This window comes from Rana temporaria, chromosome 5 (assembly GCF_905171775.1).
Source record: "Rana temporaria chromosome 5, aRanTem1.1, whole genome shotgun sequence".
Taxonomy (NCBI): Eukaryota; Metazoa; Chordata; class Amphibia; order Anura; family Ranidae; genus Rana; species Rana temporaria.
The window spans coordinates 208,352,857-208,371,313 of NC_053493.1; the positions used below are offsets into that span (position 1 = coordinate 208,352,857).

The 18,457-nt window shown below is 38.8% G+C and overlaps 1 protein-coding gene across 1 annotated transcript in view; it reads right to left on the bottom strand.

Moving 5' to 3' along the window:
• Positions 1-18,457, bottom strand: part of GABBR2 (gamma-aminobutyric acid type B receptor subunit 2) — a 792,922-nt gene that overhangs the window by 447,035 nt on the left and 327,430 nt on the right. The window lies entirely within an intron of this gene.

Genomic DNA, 18,457 nt, shown 5'->3' on the forward strand with positions numbered 1-18,457 from the left:
TGTTCGTTTTTACTCTCAAGTTGCTGTAATTATTCTCTGATCTCCACACTTCCTGGTTGCCTGTTTCCTGATAACCACAGTACTGGGAGCATTCTCTCTGTGGTCACTAATCAAGGAGGTGTGATTACTGTGTGTCTAAAACCCCTCAGCACCAATCAGTTTTGTTTTCCAAATCATCACTGCCCTGTATTGGCTCTGTGGCTCTGTACACCACAGAAGCAGGAAACAACATGCAAAAACGAAACTAGAAACTGCAGGTACATTATATGATTGATTTTTATCTATTTTTAATCATTTTTAAAAGGAATCAGTTAACTATTATGTCTCTATACCCTGTAAACATTAAATTCAGCAAAACATTTTTTTTTTCCTTTACAACTCCTTTAAGGCTGGGTTCACACCTAAAGCCAAAACGGCTCCCAGTAGGGGTCCTGTGTGTCCTGGTACACCATTTCAGGTCTAATCTCAGCCCAAATTTTGGGCTGAATTCAGACCTGAAACAGACAAAAAGACGCACTTGGTTCCTAGTGGGAACCCAGCCTTACACACGATCCGATTGTTGGCAGGGGATTGTCTGATGACAGACTGTTGGCATAAAATCTGAATGTTTTTAGGCTCCTTCAGACAATTGTTGTCCAACTTTTGGCCAACAAATGTTGGATGGCAGGCTAGTGGCAGGAGAGGTGCGAGTGCCACATGAAATGGCCTGGAGGACCGGATTTGGCTTGTGGGCCTTGTGTTTGACACCTGTGCTTTAGAGTTTCTCCACCATTTCCAAGGAGGTATACTGATTATCATTGTTGAACATGGAGGATATTTTGATCAAAGCACACAATATGCATAAAGGTACCATGATCATGAACATGATCAGAAAGCCTGTCTCATGTACTGTAGGTTTAGAGTAGGCCAAAATGGGATGTGAACCAGTGGCTTCCATTCCAACCCTGCTCACCAAAGGAACACAGTTAAGTAGCTAATCTTAAAAGTGACCTATCAGGAATTAAATATAGAAGCTGTCTTTGCATTTTTGTTGTCATATTTATCCTTGCCTGCATAGTTAGTAACCAATCAGCGTATTTCAGCTTTTTTTAATAAAGCTTTGGGAATAAAACCTGAAAGCTGATTGGTTGCTATACACAGTTGCAAGTCTCCCCCTAGTATGTCTTTCAGTTTGAATAATGCGGGGCATCATTTACCCTAGGAAATTTAGGACATCTTATTGCAGTACTTTAGGGCAGTGGTTCTCAACCCTGTCTTCAACTACCCCCAACAGACCATGTTTGCAGGTTTTCCTTTATCTTGCACAGGTGCTTTAAATCAGAGTCAATGGCTTGGTACTTTGGACAGCTATTTTATCTAAAGCCTCATACACACGATCGGACTTCCATTAGAATTTGTAAATGTACTGCTCTTTTCCCCCCTTATAAACATAAACAGAATTTTTTTATTTTATTTACAGGGAGATGCCTTTTTTACAGAGCGCGACCTACACTTCTGACTTCAGAAAGATGTTGTTTTGCACATTTCTGTGCGTTTTTTTAAATGTATAATATGTATCACAGTGTTGCATTTTGGAAACACTTTGGTTGCATATGGTGGCTCTAGATTTACTTATGTGAAATGGGAGTTTCTGTAGAGCTTTATGTGATATAAACAAATAGTTATAAATGCAAAAATCAATCTTTCAGGACTCATTCACACCAGCAATGCAAGAACAAGACAATGGGCCAGATCCTCAAAAGGGATACGCCGGCGTATCTACTGATACGCCGTCGTATCCCTGTTTCTATCTTTGGAACTGATCCACAGAATCAGTTTCCAAGAGACAGACAGAAGATCCGGCATGTGTAAGAGACTTACACTGCCGGATCTTAGGATGCAGTACCGCATCCGCCGCTGGGGGCATTTCGCGTCGAAATTCCGCTTCGGGTATGCAAATTAGCACTTACGGAGATCCACGAAGCTTTTCTGCTTCGTTTTTTCTCCGTAAGTATTAAGTTGCATGTGTAAAATTAGGGCTGCTTTTACAAAGTGTAAACTGTTTACACCTTGTAAAAGCAGACCCTTCTGTCCAGCGACGCGTTTTTTTTTTTGTTTTAAAAAAAAAATTCCCGCCGTATCTTTTTTTTTTCCCGACGCAACTTTGTTGACCCGGCGCGATCCACAAAGCTCGGCGTAACGTAATTTCGCGCTATGCACGTCGGGAAAATGGCGTCACGAGCATGCGCAGTACGGCCGGTGCGGGAGCGCGCCTAATTTAAATGGGAATCGCCCTCATTTGAAGAGGAACGCCTTGTGCCGGCAGAATTTAAGTTACACAGCCGAAAATTTCTAGGTAAGTGCTTTGTGGATCGGGCACTTAGGTAGAAATTTTAAGGCAGTGTAACTTAAATGGAAATTTTTACGTTACGCCGGCTCTTTGTGGATCTGGCCCAATGTGCCTTATATCATATGGCTTCAGCTCATGCCAATGCACCTGCATTGGTGTATGCTGAAAAACAGTAGGACATGTTGCATTTTTATGCACTGCAGCATTTTTAGACACACGCTACAGCTCATGAGAACTACATAAATGTAAAAGAAAAAAAAAAGCACTGCAATATGTTTTAATAATGCATCACAGTGTACAGCAGTGCACGTGTACAATGCACACCAGCATGTACATGCTATGCACAAATGAACATGCTTTCACTGATGTGAATGATCTTTGAGTGCACTGTGGTGTGATACGGCATGCACATTATATGCTTTTTATCTGTAATTTTTTTGATTTAGCCCTTTGAACATGTTAGGGACTGCATTTTAAGTCCTCTGTATTTACTAGGTTAGCCACCACTGTTTAAAACAGTCTGTAAAACAGCCAGCTAGTTTAATATATGTTACGAAATTAAACATATTATCCTGTAGAGAGTAACAAAATATATTAACTCTTCTTGGAATCAGTGTAAAGCAATACAATGATGTACACCTGGGAGCAATATATTTGTTTAAATATTTAAAGAAATAGGCATTTTCTTTTAATTAAACATTGCTTGATTTTTTTTCCACCATAAAAATAGACTTATATATGTATGTTAGATATATAAAGAAGCTAATGCAAAGATGCTTGATATATTTCTAATATAGGCCTTAATAACTTGATGACATCATAAGTAAGCTATATTAACAGCATAAATCAGTGCTGCAAATTCACCAAGGCCTTTTATGTAGCTATGCAGACAGCCTATTCATAAAATATGACCCCTCATTTCTGTTCACATTTAACTGCAGAATATGAACAAAAAAATATCCTTTGGTCACTGTGTCCAATAGCTGTACAGTTTTTAAATAGATGCCTCTACCAGTGCCGAATTACCAAATGGGCAGAAAAAGCATTGGCCTATGGGCCCCAGACTGTTTAAGTGCCCTGTGATAACAGCTTAAAATAATATTGATTTGATCTTGAAAGAAAATTACAATGAAGCTGTCTTAAATTGTTTACAATAGTCAGAAAAAATTAATCAACTCAAAGAAATGAAAACTTTACATTAACCACCTCAAAACTGGGCACTTCCAACCTCTTCCTGCCAAAGCCACGTTTCAGCTTTCAGTGCTGTCGCATCTTGAATGACAATTACTCAGTCATGCAACACTGTACCGATATGAAATTTGTATATTTTTTTTAAGACAAATAAAGGTTTCTTTCTTTGTGACCAGGTAATTTTTTTGTGATACGACACTGCATCACTTTAACTGACAATTGAGCATTCAAGCGACGTTGTACCCAAACAAAACTGAGGTCCTTTTTTCCCCACAAATAGAGCTTTCTTTTGGTGGTATTTGATCACCTGTGCGGTCTTTATTTTTTGTGCTATAAACAAACAAAGAGCGACAATTTAAAAAAATAAAATATTAAAACGTTTTGCTATAATACATATCCAACAAATAAATAAGTAAAAAACACATTTATTCATCAGTTAAGGCCGAAATATATTCATTTACATATTTTTGTTTAAAAAAATAGGCGAATATTGATTGGTTTGCTCAAAAGTTATCGCGTCTACAAACTATGGGATAGATTTAGGGACGTCTAGTTATTTTTATTGATTTTGCTGTAATGGCGGATCTGCAATTTTTAGCGGGACTGCAACATTGCGACGGACAAATCTGACCCCAAATTACACTTTTTGGGGACCAGTTTCATTATTACATTGATCAGTGCCATAAAAATGCACTGATCAATGTATACGCTAGGGGCCGATCAAGGGGCTAGGTATGTTCCCTAGGTGTGTTCTAACTGTAGGGGGGAGGGGTTTACTGGGACATGACAGAGATCACTGTTCCCAAACACTGGGAACAGAAGATCTCTGATGTCCCCTGTCAGAACAGGGATCTGCCTTGTTTACACTGGCAGATTTCTGTTCTAGTCGATCACGGGTCGCAGGTGGACAGTGTGTATCGGGAGCGAGAGCGTGCTGCCGCCGGTGTGCACCTGCCCACAACTGTGACTGCGCGAGCCGCCGTACAGGTACAGCGATTTGCGCAACGCTGCCAACCTGCCGCAGTATATCTGCGTGAGTTGGTCGGCAAGTGGTTAATTACCACTGGGGTTTTTTTTTGTTTGCGCTATAAATGAAAAAAGAGCTAACATTCTAGAAAGAAATGTTATTTTCTTTGTTTCTTTATTTTGCAAATAAGTATTTTTTCTTCACAATGTTGATCAAAATTCATACTGCTACATATCTTTGGTAAAAATAACCCAAATCAGTGCTTATTATCTGGTCTGATTGGAAGTTATAGAGTCTACAAGCTATGGCACTTATCATTGAAAATTGATCACGTGATGTACTGACGACCTATCTCATTTCTAAAATGACCCCTTTTTAGAAAGAAGACATTCCAAGGTATTTAGTAAGAGGCATGGTAAGTTTTCAAAAGTTGCATTTTTCCCCCACAATTCTTTGAAATATGAAGAAATTAAATATATAAATGAATAAATATATTTATATATATATATATATATATATATATATATATATTTACACAAATGTCACATTAACAAGTTATTTCTCGCACACAACATAGGCATACTTGTAACTAAATCCCAAAACACATTCTGCTACTCCTCCTTAGTATGGCGTTACCACATGTGTGAGATTTTTTTTACAGCCTAGCCACGTAGAGAGGTCCAACATCCAAAGAGCACCTTCAGGCATTATCCACTTTAAGACCAGGCCTTCTTCTGATACTTTTTGTTTAGTAAAAATCTGTATTTTTTGCTAGAAAATTGCTTAGAACTCCCAAGCATTAAATATCTTTTTAAGCAGAGGCTTAGAGAATAAAATTATGGGTTTTGCTCATTTAAATGTCACACAGTATTTGGGCAACAGTTTTTCTAACACAATTGTACAGACTAACGCTATAATTATACACTTTAATGATTTTTAATCCACACAAACACAATATAATACCCAGTTTTTTAGTAAATGATAACATATGGTGCTGTGCCGAGTAAAACATACCAAACATGTCACGCTTTGAAATTGCACACTTTTGAGAAATGGTGCCAAACTTAGTTATTTAACCACTTCCCGCCCCACACCATTGCAGATTGACGTCCGCAATGTGGCTCCATTATCCTGACTGGATGTCATAGCAGGATAGGCCACATCAGCACATCAGTGCTGCATATCAATGCCAACTATCAGTGCCCATCAATTCTACATATTAGTGTCTCCTCATCAGTGCCACCTTATCAGTATCCACTCATCAGTGCCCATTAGTGCAGCCTCATCAGTGCCCGTCAGTGAAGGAGAAAACAAACTTTTATAATATAAACACATTTCTGCCTTTTTTAGTTTGTTTAGCAAAAAATTAAAAACCAAGTAGTGATCATATACCACCAAAAGAAAGTTCTATTTGTGAGAAGTAAAATGAAACACATTTTTTTTTGGGTACAGTGTTGCATGATCACGCAATTGTCATTCAAAGTGTGACAGCACTGAAAGCTGAAAATTGTACTGGGCAGGGAAAGTGCCCTGTATTGAAGTGGTTAAAAATCTCCATAGGCAATGCTTTACAAACCTTTACAGGTTACCAGTTTAGAGTTACAGAAGGAATTTGTGGCAATACCTTACATGTGTGGTGCGATCGCCATTTATGTATGCACAAGGGACCAAAGGCGGGTGTTCGCCTTTGCACATGAGTGCGGGAAGACAGGAGCACTTTAAATGTTTTATTTATTTATCTAGATTTATTTTTACACTGTAACAGTGGTATGCTGGACTGGTGGAGAGGGCATGGGCTCAGTAGTGTCCCATCTAAACATACATGAGGCAACAGAGTGGAACTCTGTACTTCTATTACTGCACCCAGTGACATGGTTCATCTGTAAGTCGGGAAAATTCCTTAAAGCGGAGCTCCACCCTAAAGTGCAACTTCCGCTCATCAGGACCCTCCGGTGTCACATTTGGCACCTTTCAGGGGGGGGGAAACCGCATCCAATTCGCACTAGTGTGAACCTAGCATTAAGGATGATTAGTATTTTAAAGAAAACACAAACCACTTAAAACAATGAGTAGCCACAGCCAAAATGGAAATTGCCAAATATTCACAGAGATGAGTGATAACTCGTCAGCTTAGGTAATCATTACCTTACTTGCTTGTTTTTAAACTTCAATACTTTTATTAAATCAGTAAACTTAGTAAAGTACATTAGCATTTTTCCTATTAAGTAATCTTAGCTTGACTGTGCTCTCTAAATAGTCATCTCTGTTTTTCAAAACACTTTTGAAAGAAAAATCAATTGCGTTTTCACCAGTGTATACAAAGAGCATGTTATGTTTGCCTACTGAAATAACAGTAATATCCTTCTATATTGGAGCAGAATACCAATAGAATTTAGGCACATACATTATTCAAGAAGAGTTTTTTTGGAAAGTTATTAAACACAGAATTTTCTAAAGTCTAGTTATATAACCCCAACCATTTTTGTATTGTATTTATTTTATTATAAAATGGCACGCTGCTAAAATCTATCTATGCCTTATTATGATGCAAACAGTTCTACTAAAATCAATTAGGTAAATCCATAGAACAAGAAAATGTTTACATGCATCTAGTGGAGATTCCAAAGGATTTTACGTTTAAAATTTATAATCTATAAAAAAAAAAAAAATGTTTTTGTTTTTATTAAAGTAAGAACCCCTGTCAGTTTTTTTTTTTTTTTTTTGCTCAAACATAATAATTCATCCAACACTCTTGTCTTCAACCCGCCAAACACAATGGTAGTGCTTTCAAAATATATTGCAAGTTGCTGTTTACAGTATTTTCTGAATCTGACAAACTAAAAAAAAAAAACAATAAATATGGCACTCTTGATCCATAACAGTTTTCTAACATCACAATTTAACTGACTCATTACTAGTTTATGCAAATCTAGAAAAGGCAATTCCAACAAATACAATTTCTGACTTTGGAACCTTTCAGAGTGATGTACTTATGATGTGCTTATGTTTCATTTCTAAAATAGTTAACACAACTCTTGGATATATCAGAGGTGTTTTGCAACCTAGTGCTTTGGTCTGATGAAACAAACATTGAACTCTTTGGCTACAGTCACCAAAGGTATGTTTGTAGAATACAAGAAGATTCATTTGATTAAAAGACCACCTTACCTGACCTTACTGTTAAGCATCAGGGTGCATCTAGTATGCCTTAGGACTGTGTTTAAGCCTTTGACACAGAAAATATTGTTCAGTTAAAGTAGAAAAATATTTTCTCTGAATTCACAAATCCTGGAAGCTAATGGCCAACATTTAAGGTCGTTTGCTCATGGGACTACATAGGTGCAATGCGTCCCTTTCAACCTTTTAGTGCATCCAGGAAGGACAAGTGCAGCTTTCACTCCCACTGCAGACAGCTTGTCAAAGTCTATAAAATAAATATTACAGCAAAACTAAGCAGGTTGATTTACTAAATAATTAGAGAATGTTCATTTAATAAATACAATTTGAGATAACTAAAGCTGAGAGATCAATCTGTAATCCTTTAGTGAAACAACCTATTTCAAAACCAAAATCCATTATATCCCTCTTGCACATTGAGGTATATCCAGTGTACAGCATAGACTCCAAAAAGGAAGCAATACGGATGTGCCAGGGTGTATGAAGCTATCCCTTGAACTGTCCAACAATGGCTTCCAAACAATCAGTATCCAGAACACAAAAGAAAGAGAAGCACAACCTAACGCAATAAACCTTTAATTTTGTAAACATAAACACACACAATAGGATTGCACTCACATGCTTAAAAGGGAAAAATACATTCTGAAAAACTGTCCCCCACAACTGCTAGACATGATGGCCCATCTCTGGTATAGCTTCACCTGAGCGCTCAGCAGGAAACACTGATGTGCAGTATAAGATCTAGCTGTCACTGTTGGACTCAGTGGTAAACTGTCACCAACCACCATCCATGTTTACAGATGATCCAATGAGGGACGGAAACCCAGAGAAGGATTGACACATAGAGCACGCCGGCCCCAATACCCTCTGATCTGGCTACTGTCAAGTGGCAGGTGCCAAGATCAGAATAGGAAGGTGGCCAGATCGTCTCTATGTGGTAACAGGAATCAGGGAAGTGGAGTGGATCAATTTGCCTGATCACATAACATGTTTTGGAGATATAGCCTCCTTTTTTAAATGTCTAGTGTGTACAAATGTAGTATTTACTCTTTAGCAGAATCTGTATGTCTTAGGGGTGGAAAGGATCGGCTGATAATCTGACCACTATGATTGGAGGTTACATGATCAGGAACCAGCCTTTCCGGCACTAATCATTAGTACAGACCAAGAGGTGGTTTTGCCAGCTAGGTCTATGTTCTAGGAGCATATTCTCAGCACAAAAACCTCAGTCCTCCTTAAACGCATAAGAGCAGTGTGTCGGCATTAAAGTCTGCCTTTGCTGGCGCACATATGTGTTTATGTACAGTAAAAAGTTCAAAACATGTGGGTAGATTTCAACCATTCAATACATACTGTACAACATAACCTAAAACTATTTTTGGATTAGACATATTCTAGGAAAGTATGTGAGAAATCCCAAAAAAGAACAAATACACAATTATCTTTGCCAAAGAGGAGCTGTTACTTTTTCTGTGGTGACAATACTCTTACAGGATATTACATTTGTATTTTTACTGTGGTGACAATACCCTTGCAATATAGCACATTTGTATTTTTCTAATGTGTGAAATTCAGCAATACTATATATATATATATATATATATATATATATATATATATATATATATATATATATATATTTAGGGCTGTGGAAATTAAAGATTAATTCCTTGATCAATCGTACATTTTTTTGATCGATCAAAATTCTTTTGATCAGTACTAGTGGTGCAACGGATAGTAAATTATTCGTGATCCGAATGGGTCACCATATGCGGATTGGCACACCACGTGAAAGGCCGCGACTTTGGCTTAGCTTCCAGAGGGGCGGCTATCTTGGTCCACCTGGTGGCAGCCTAGGTGAGCCTAGAGTGCTCGCTGACGTCATCACCCGGCCTCAACTGCTCGTGTTCGGCCGGCTTCTCTGGTAAGACTAAGCAAGCACTAATCTTCCTATACAGTGGGGGAGATGTGGACCATATTACAGTGGGGAGATGTCTGTAGATATTACAGTGGGGGGAGATGTCTGTGGATATTACAGTGGGGGAGATGTCTGTGGATATTACAGTGGGGGAGATGTCTGTGGATATTACAGTGGGGAGATGTCTGTGGATATTACAGCGGGGGAGATGTCTGTGGATATTACAGTGGGGGAGATGTCTGTGGCTATTACAGTGGGGAGATGTCTGTGGATATTACAGTGGGGGGGGGTGTCTGTGGATATTACAGTGGGGGAGATGTCTGTGGACATTACAGTGGGGGAGATGTCTGTGGAAATAACAGTGGGGACTATATATGGTGGTGATCCGAAAAATGTATGTGTGTTATAATGAATCGAAATGAGTTGATTAATCGATAAAAAAAAAATCGATTAATCAACCACAAAAATTGTAATCAGTAACAGCCCTAATATATATATATATATATATACATACACACAGAGTATCACAAAAGTGAGTACACCCCTCACATTTTTGTAAATATTCTATTATATATTTTCATGTGACAAAATTGAAGACATGTGACTTTGCTACAAAGTAAAGTAGTAAGTGTACAGCTTGTATAACAGTATACATTTGCTGTTCCCTCAAAATAACTCAACAGTCAAACACAGCCATTAATGTCTAAACTGCTGGAGACAAAAGTGAGTACAACCCTAAGTGAAAATGTCCAAATTGGGCCCAAACTATCAGTATTTTGTGTGGCCACCATTATTTTCCAGCACTGACTTAACCCTCTTGGGCATGGAGTTCACCAGAGCTTCACAGGTTGCCACTGGAGTCCTCTTTTACTCCTCCATGATGACATCATAGAGCTGGTGGATGTTAGAAACCTTGCGCTCCTCCACCTTCCATTTGAGGATGCCCCACAGATGCTCAATAGGGTTTAGGTCTGGAGACATGCTTGACCAGTCCATCATTTTTACCCTCAGCTTCCCTCAGCTTAATGAACTGTAGCTCCCCAGTGATCCCCAGTGCTGGCAGCACTCACGCAGCCCCAGATCATGACACTACTACCACCATGCTTGTAGGCAAGACACACTTGTCTTTGTACTTCTCACCTGGTAAGCACACATGCTTGACACCATCTGAACCAATTAATTTGATCTTGAGTTATCAGACCACAGGAAATTGTTCCAGTAATCCATGTCCTTAGTCTGCTTGTCTTCAGCAAACTGTTTGTGGGCTTTCTTGTGCATCATCTTTAGAAGAGGCTTCCTTCTGGGATGACAGCTATGCAGACCAATTTTATGCAGTGTGCAGCATATGGTCTGAGCACTAACAGGCTGACCCCCCACCCCATCAACCTCTGCAGAAATTCTGGAAGCACTCATACGTCAATTTCTCAAAAACAACCTCTGGATATGACGCTAAGCAAGTGCACTGAACTTTTTTGGTTGACCATGGCAAGACCTGTTCTGAGTGGAACCTGTCCTGTTAAACCACTGTATGGTCTTGACCACCACACTGCAGCTCAGTTTCAGGGTCTTGGCAAACTTTTTATAGCCTAGGCCATCTTTATGTAGAGCAACAATTTTTTTTTCAGATCCTCAGATAGTTTTTTTTGCCATGAGGTACCATGTTGAACTTCCAGTGACCAGTATGAGAGAGTGAGAGTGATAACACAAAATTTAACACAGCTGAGACCTTGTAACACCAACGATTTACATGACACCAGGGGGGAAAATGGCTAAGTGTGCCCAATTTGGACATTTTCACATAGGGGTGTACAGCAAATTTACACTGTTATACAAGCTGTACACTCACTACTTTACATTGTAGCAAAGTGACATTTCTTCCGTGTTTTCACATGGAAAGATATAGTAAAATATTTACAAAAATGTGAGGGGTGTACTCACATTTGTGAGATACTGTATATAACTATAGATATATATTTATATGTAAATATATGTACATATATATACTATATATACTATATATATATATATATATATATATATATATATATATATATATATATATATATATATATATATATATATATATATATATAGTATATATGCTATTAATGTCACAAGTGTCACAGTATAATACATTTACAATACCATTTACAATGCATTAACACTTAAAAAGCCATCAGTATAAATCAATATATATCCATTTACAAATGATCTAAGGCTTTATATTCCAAGCAGTAAATTAAAATGATTCATTACACCAATGATCTTCATGAAATAGGCTGGATACATCCCAAAATGTACAGGTTTTGACAGCAGGATATTAACCATAATACATCAAGTTAATAAGAACACGGCACTGAAGGTTCTAATAAGTCTCAATGCCAAAATCTCACTTGACAGATTGAGCTTGGCTTTAATTTGTCTTTTATTTAATGTTCTGAACTCTGATAAAATGCTCTTACGGCTTTATAGCACATTTGCCCAACAGAAACATGTGGAATAATTGCTGATAAATTATAGATACAATGTCGTTTTATCAGCAAATAGCCTTCTTTTTTACCCTACAAGCTATAAGCAGCAAGAGTGTCAAAAGTTCCAAACCATGCAATGGCCACATGGAAAATGTATATGTCTGTTTGGGGGGAAAAGGCAAGCAAAAAAAAAAAATCTATTATCAGAAGACTAGATTAGGTAAAGAGTATTGTAAAACAACATAATTTTCCAGAAATCAATAAGCTAAAGATTGGAGGGGCTATGTGAGCGCCTAACACTTGGTTGAAAATGGTCTCCGGGTATTTATAAAACTTGTGATCTTTTATAAATAACATATGTTACTTATGCTGTGTACACATGATCGGATTTCTGATGGAATAAAATCCGATGGAATTTTTCATCGTAATTCCGATGAAGCTGACTTTCATCAGTCTTTCATACACACTATCAGACTAAATTCCGACCGTGCCAAAACGCGGTGACGTAAAACACTATGACAAGCCTAAAAAATTGAAGTTCAATGCTTCCAAGCATGCGTCGACTTGATTCTGAGCATGCATGGATTTTTCTCTGATGGAGTTCCACACAGACGATCGGAATTTACTATCGTTTTTTTTAGAAAAATTTAAAACATGTTCTACTTTTTTACACAGATGGAAAAAAGTCTGATGGGGCCCACACATGATTGGTTTTCTGATGAAAAAAGTCAGATGGATTTTTTCCATCGGAAAACCGATCATGTGTGGGCCCCATCTGACTTTTTTCCAAAAAACGATCGTGTGTACACGACTTAACCCTACTGACTGCCACACCAAGCAGCATTTGCATATATGAAAACATCACAGAGGTCATGGTTCAGAGTTTCTGCAAACTGTTTCTTTTATTATCTCAAATTTGTTTCCTATGTATAAAAACGTACAGTACAAAAGTCAATTTTTGGTTTAGTTTATTTATTTATTTATTGTAAATGTTGAGAACTATGAAGCTACAAAGATTGCCTCTCATAGGAGGACCCCTGTTAAAGTTTCTTTTGGAGCAGAAATTTGATATCTTGCCATAAGGGCAGGTAGACAGGGATTATGAGCCATAACTTGAAGCCTATTGAAAGTAACCGAAGGGGCAATTTGGGGATTTCTGTAAATATCTATTCATCTGTAAGATGAAAGGAGTTGCCATGCTTAGCTCAGCTTAGCACTGTGTTTGCTATTGATATATATCATTTTTTTGCAATTCATGGACACGGATTTCAGCTGTAAAGTTGTGCTGCACTTCTAAAAAATGACAGACAGCTCCATTCACCATATATTTAAACAACTGGAGGCTAGCAAACACAATCCAAACAGCAAAACAATTGGTTGGAATGTGGAAATACACAGTTCCATACTGTAGCAGATAAATTCAACAAGCGTGCGCTGTGTGGAAATAACATGTGGGCCCCAGTTATGACTATCAGAATTAGAATACAGTATGTATTATCCAGCGCTCAGGAAAAAAAAAACACTCAATAGAATTACAATGCAACTGAACTGAAAAACAATAAAACCAGCAATGCTGTTAAGCTAGCTGCATTGTGTGATGATGTCATCAACTTGCTCCACCAAATGCATTTCCTGGCAACCCAAAGCTTCAGGAAGTCCAGGCCTTGACCTTCTGGTTCAAGTCTTGAGGACAGGAGCAGCTTTCTGAGGAAGAACACAGGTGTGCATAGGTAATAACTCACAGCCAATATGTCAGGGGAAAGCAGTGCTGGCTGTGCAGTGTTTGAAATAAAAAATAATACAATTGTAGCACTCTAGTGGTAGTAGGGAAACTATAGCTTGGCCCAGGGATTCAGGGGTCAGGGTTATTAGAGGCCAGAGCTGGATGACTCATCCTGGCAGCTCTCTGGTGCCTCTCCCTGTTTCTAGAATGTTGTAGAACACTCTAGAAAATAATGGGCGGATGCTAGGAGGGGTTGCCTTGCATATTTAGGGGCCTTTGACCAATCCCCTGGTTGGAGGCCTGGAAATTAGTAAAAGAAAACCTTAAAAAGACATGGAGAGTCAGATGGAAGGTGGAGAAGCAGTGCTGAGGGAGGTGCTTGAGGGACCCCCCCAGGGGGGGGGGTATACCTCGGGCTGGAGCTCGGGAGGCTGGCCTGAAAGGATCCCTCCACAGGAAGCAGTTGGAGGGAATTAAGCCAGAGTCAGCAGAGAGAGCAAGGAGAGACAGTGAGTAGATCAGCACGGTGCAGGCACAGACATGGGGAGAGACCTCCAGTTGTATCAGTTCTCTGTTAAAGATAGCAGTGTGCCAAGTCTTCATCAAACCTTGCCCTGGGGAATCTACATGTACATGTCAGTCGGGAGGACTGGGAAGAGGAAAGCAGCCAGGTGCGGCTGGTGGCAGCCAGGCAGGCTAGCAACTTCTGCAGGCAGTGGAACTGGGATCAGTGGCCACAGGGAAGCAGAGGGTGATATGTTGTGTTGTTCACTCCTTATTTGCTACTTTGCTAAGGGACTGAGAGATCCTGCCTGTAATGGGCCATTGCTGAACTGACAATAGGCTATTAGTTCCCCCAGGAGTAAACCAGCAGAAGCTGTACAAAGAGGAACAATGTTTTTGCAGGAGGAAGTGTCCTTCAAGTATTGTTGTTGTCACACTGGGCATCCCAAAAGCCCTTACCCCATCCAAGACTGATTTCTGTGACTGGCTGTGCAGCAGTGAGGAACCCTGACTTCAGCAACTCCTATTGGCATAGGGCTAAACAATGAAAACAATATGTATATGTATGAAATCTAAATCCCTAAATGCTCAACACATGCTAAGTATTAGGTGCCAGCAGGTTAAAAAAAGCCCTGGTCACATGGGTAGGTCAATCCCACTCTACTAGAAAACAAAACGGAGCATAGTTCATACACAAGAGCAATGTCCTAGGACTTTAGTTCACACCAGCGCACTGCATTGGTGTGCACTAAATACTACATGTAAATGTGCTGTAATGCATTGCAACACGCTGAGGTGCAAATAAATTATAAAAGAAATAAAAAAAGCCAGCACTGCATGTGCATGTTAACATCACAGTGTACAGCAGCACTGGCAGAAAACACATCAACATGAACATGTTATTCACACATTAAAAGCTTTGTAAAAAAGGTCAGGTCAGTGGATTGTGGGTGCAATGTCAGGCTCCTTCAGCTTTGTGCCTGTACCTCTGTATTGGCTGTCAGTTTTTAAGATGCAGGAAGCGTGAATGGACTACAATTGCATGGATCAGTATGCCCACAGTCCATTGATACTACAAGCATAGGATGCATTAAGGTGAAAAAACATGGGGTTTGCAACCTTTAATGTGATTTATCCTTCACATCTTTACAGGGTGCTGCAGCGTGTTGCAGTATACACGGTATATATCTGCTGTCTATCTGTAATTTAGGTACAAATGTTATTCTGCGGCCGTTTGGACATGTCAGGGCCTATGATTAGCAGAGTTATATTCACTATTCTAAATCATATATGGGGAATTTTCTGTTTTTAGGTTGCTTGTTGTTCCTGTTGTTTTACTGGATATTTTAGATGAGCACAGGTACAAGTAACATACAGCTTATTTAGAATCTCCTAAAATTGTTAGGTTACATTTAGATAGTCATTGGTGACATTTCAAAAAGAAAAGCAAAATAATTCACAAAATATATCATGATTCTTGGTTTACTTGATTATTTTGCATCATGATAAAATAGTCAAATATGCGTTACAATGATAGGCAAGTGTGTATGAAACCAACATTAACTGTGTGCAAATGCATACAAGATAAACAGTCCCTGCGAGGCCAATTTGCATTTGTTTTTCTAAGACTGAAAAAATATTAATAATAATTAATCCTTTCTGTAATTTACAGGCCACAGCAGAAATTATCATCATGTACTAGACTTGGTGGGGTTTTGTGCATGCAGAAAAGGCTGGATTGTATTAGACAATTACATGTGAAACTTAGTGGTATTAAACATGCATTGGTGGGGGTGAATCATTGCCATACTATGCAAGTATAGATCACGTACTTGCACATTATGGCACACCTCACTTCCTACTGTGCTGTCCTCTGGGATGATGGGTTCGGGAGCCTGGGTCGACTTTTCCATAACATCCTCATACCTTTTTATGGTAGTGCAGCTTTAGGATTAGTAGCTCTTTGTGTTTCTGCCAGGCTCTAATAGAGAGTTTTAGTTGTATGGGTTACAAACCCTTTAACTGTTGTTGTTTGCTTTGCAGGAATTTTAATCAGCTGCAGCACTGATCTGTGTATTCTGTCAGTAGTGCGGATCTGCTCTTAGATACACACTGTGACAAACCGTGGTATTTTTTGCGGGCGGTTTTAACCCTTTCTCGGCCGCTAGTGGGGGGTAAAACCACCCCGCTAGTGGCCGAATAACGCTGCGAAATTAGCGATAAAGCGCCTCTAAAAATAGTGGCGCTTTACCGCCACTGCACCTCCCGCCCCAGTGTGAAAGGGGCCTTAACCCATTACACTGCCACCACCACCTTTTTACCAAGAAAAAGGAAACTCATAATCTTAGCGGTAACAACTAAAATTTTAAAATAAATGTCTGTAACCCCCACTGTCACCACAGACAGGAATATTCAGGAATATTCAGAAATGTATACTACAGCAGCACTCTTCAAGAGATAGGGATTATTTGAGTTTGCGTTAGGGCAATAGAGATAGTTTAACACTTTTCATATTATGATTTAATAATGAAAAGGTTAAAAAAAATGGTGCAACAAAAATATTTACAGAAAAAGGGTGTTAGAAGGTAACAAAGAGACAATAAAGCAACAGGGGGAAAAAAGGAGTTAAAATTAGGAATACTTGCAAATCCTGGTTTCAGCAGAATTTAATCAAAAAACGAAATCAGTAAAGTGGGTCTCACAAGTCTTGTTAGGTGTTCCTTGGTTTGATGTTCAAATGAGAGCTGCCAAAATGTGGATGTGTTCCAAAATTTGGGAGTGTTGACAGAGACCCTCTGACCAATCTGGTCTCAGGGGTGGTTGCTGCGATGTCACCATGTTTATGACCATGTTTATGACCAAGTCCTAGATGATAATTTTCTATAAGTGTTAATGTCTCTGAATCTAATATAATGTCTCGGAATGTAAGGTAGACCACCCTGCATATTATTGTGCAACATTAAATTAGCTTCACAAAGGATATAGATATGACAGGTCTCGGATATCTATTTCTCATAGGAGGGGTGTGGAGGCCTAATCAACTCTGGTACTTCCTAGCCTAGGGAATTTTGGGTTCAAAATGTTACCCAATAACTGACAATAGCAAATATGACTTTATTCTGACTATACTGTCATGATTTTAGAAGATGTGAAATATGCTGGGATGATGGATTCTATCGAAAGACAGATACATATCTATTCTACGGATTCCAACTAAGGTATTTATGTCCCAATGTCTGTTAAACTTCCAGTCACTGAAGTGGCTAAGTTATATACTTTTATTAGGGTTTTCAGACGGAAATGGGGATTCGGGTGATAAGCACGAGAGAGTCTGTATTTTTTCTTTCAAGGATCTCATACGAAAGGTCTGGTATGGCTAACAGTTATGTATTACACAAACTGGATGAGAAGGGATGGGGTCACTGCAGCTTTGTCACTGGTTCAACACAGAAAAAACAGTGACAAATACAATGTAATGGCTGTATTTTGAACAATGTGGCTGCCACACACACAGTCCATCATGTGCACAGTATGCATGGCCATTGCACATACATCAGTGCCTTCAACACTGCAGGGGAGAATTTTCCTCCATGTTTGTCTAGCATTAGGAGTGTAGTGTGCTCAGTGGGCAGTAGCACCTAAGCGTCAGCATATACTTTTTTTAACTTTTTCTGGCAGAGATTTCTTCATCTACATTGATCAATGTGAATGGAGGAATCTGCTTGTGGGCTGAATAAATAAAATAATATTACATGTATGCCCACCCTTAGAACAGTGGATTGATGTGTGATGGAAGCTTTTAATGGTGTGCATAGTAGGCATGTGCAATTTTTTAAGTTACGAATACGTTTTCCGTCAATTTTCGTTATTTTAGTTGATTCGTTAACATACGAATGAACGAATGGTTTAGCGCAATTGATAACGAATAACGATATTTTCAAAATAACGAATATGAAAAACAACGAAGATACGAAAGATGAAAGAAACGAAAACATAGAAACAACGAAAATACCGAACCCAAAAAAAATAATAATTACGAAAAACAAAATGAACGAAAATGCAAACTTACTAATATTCGAAGACCGAAAAGAAAACGAAATGCCGAACAAAGACTAAAAAACGAAAATTAAAACTAACGAAAAATAAATTACGAATCTTCGGAAAACTGAAATGAAAA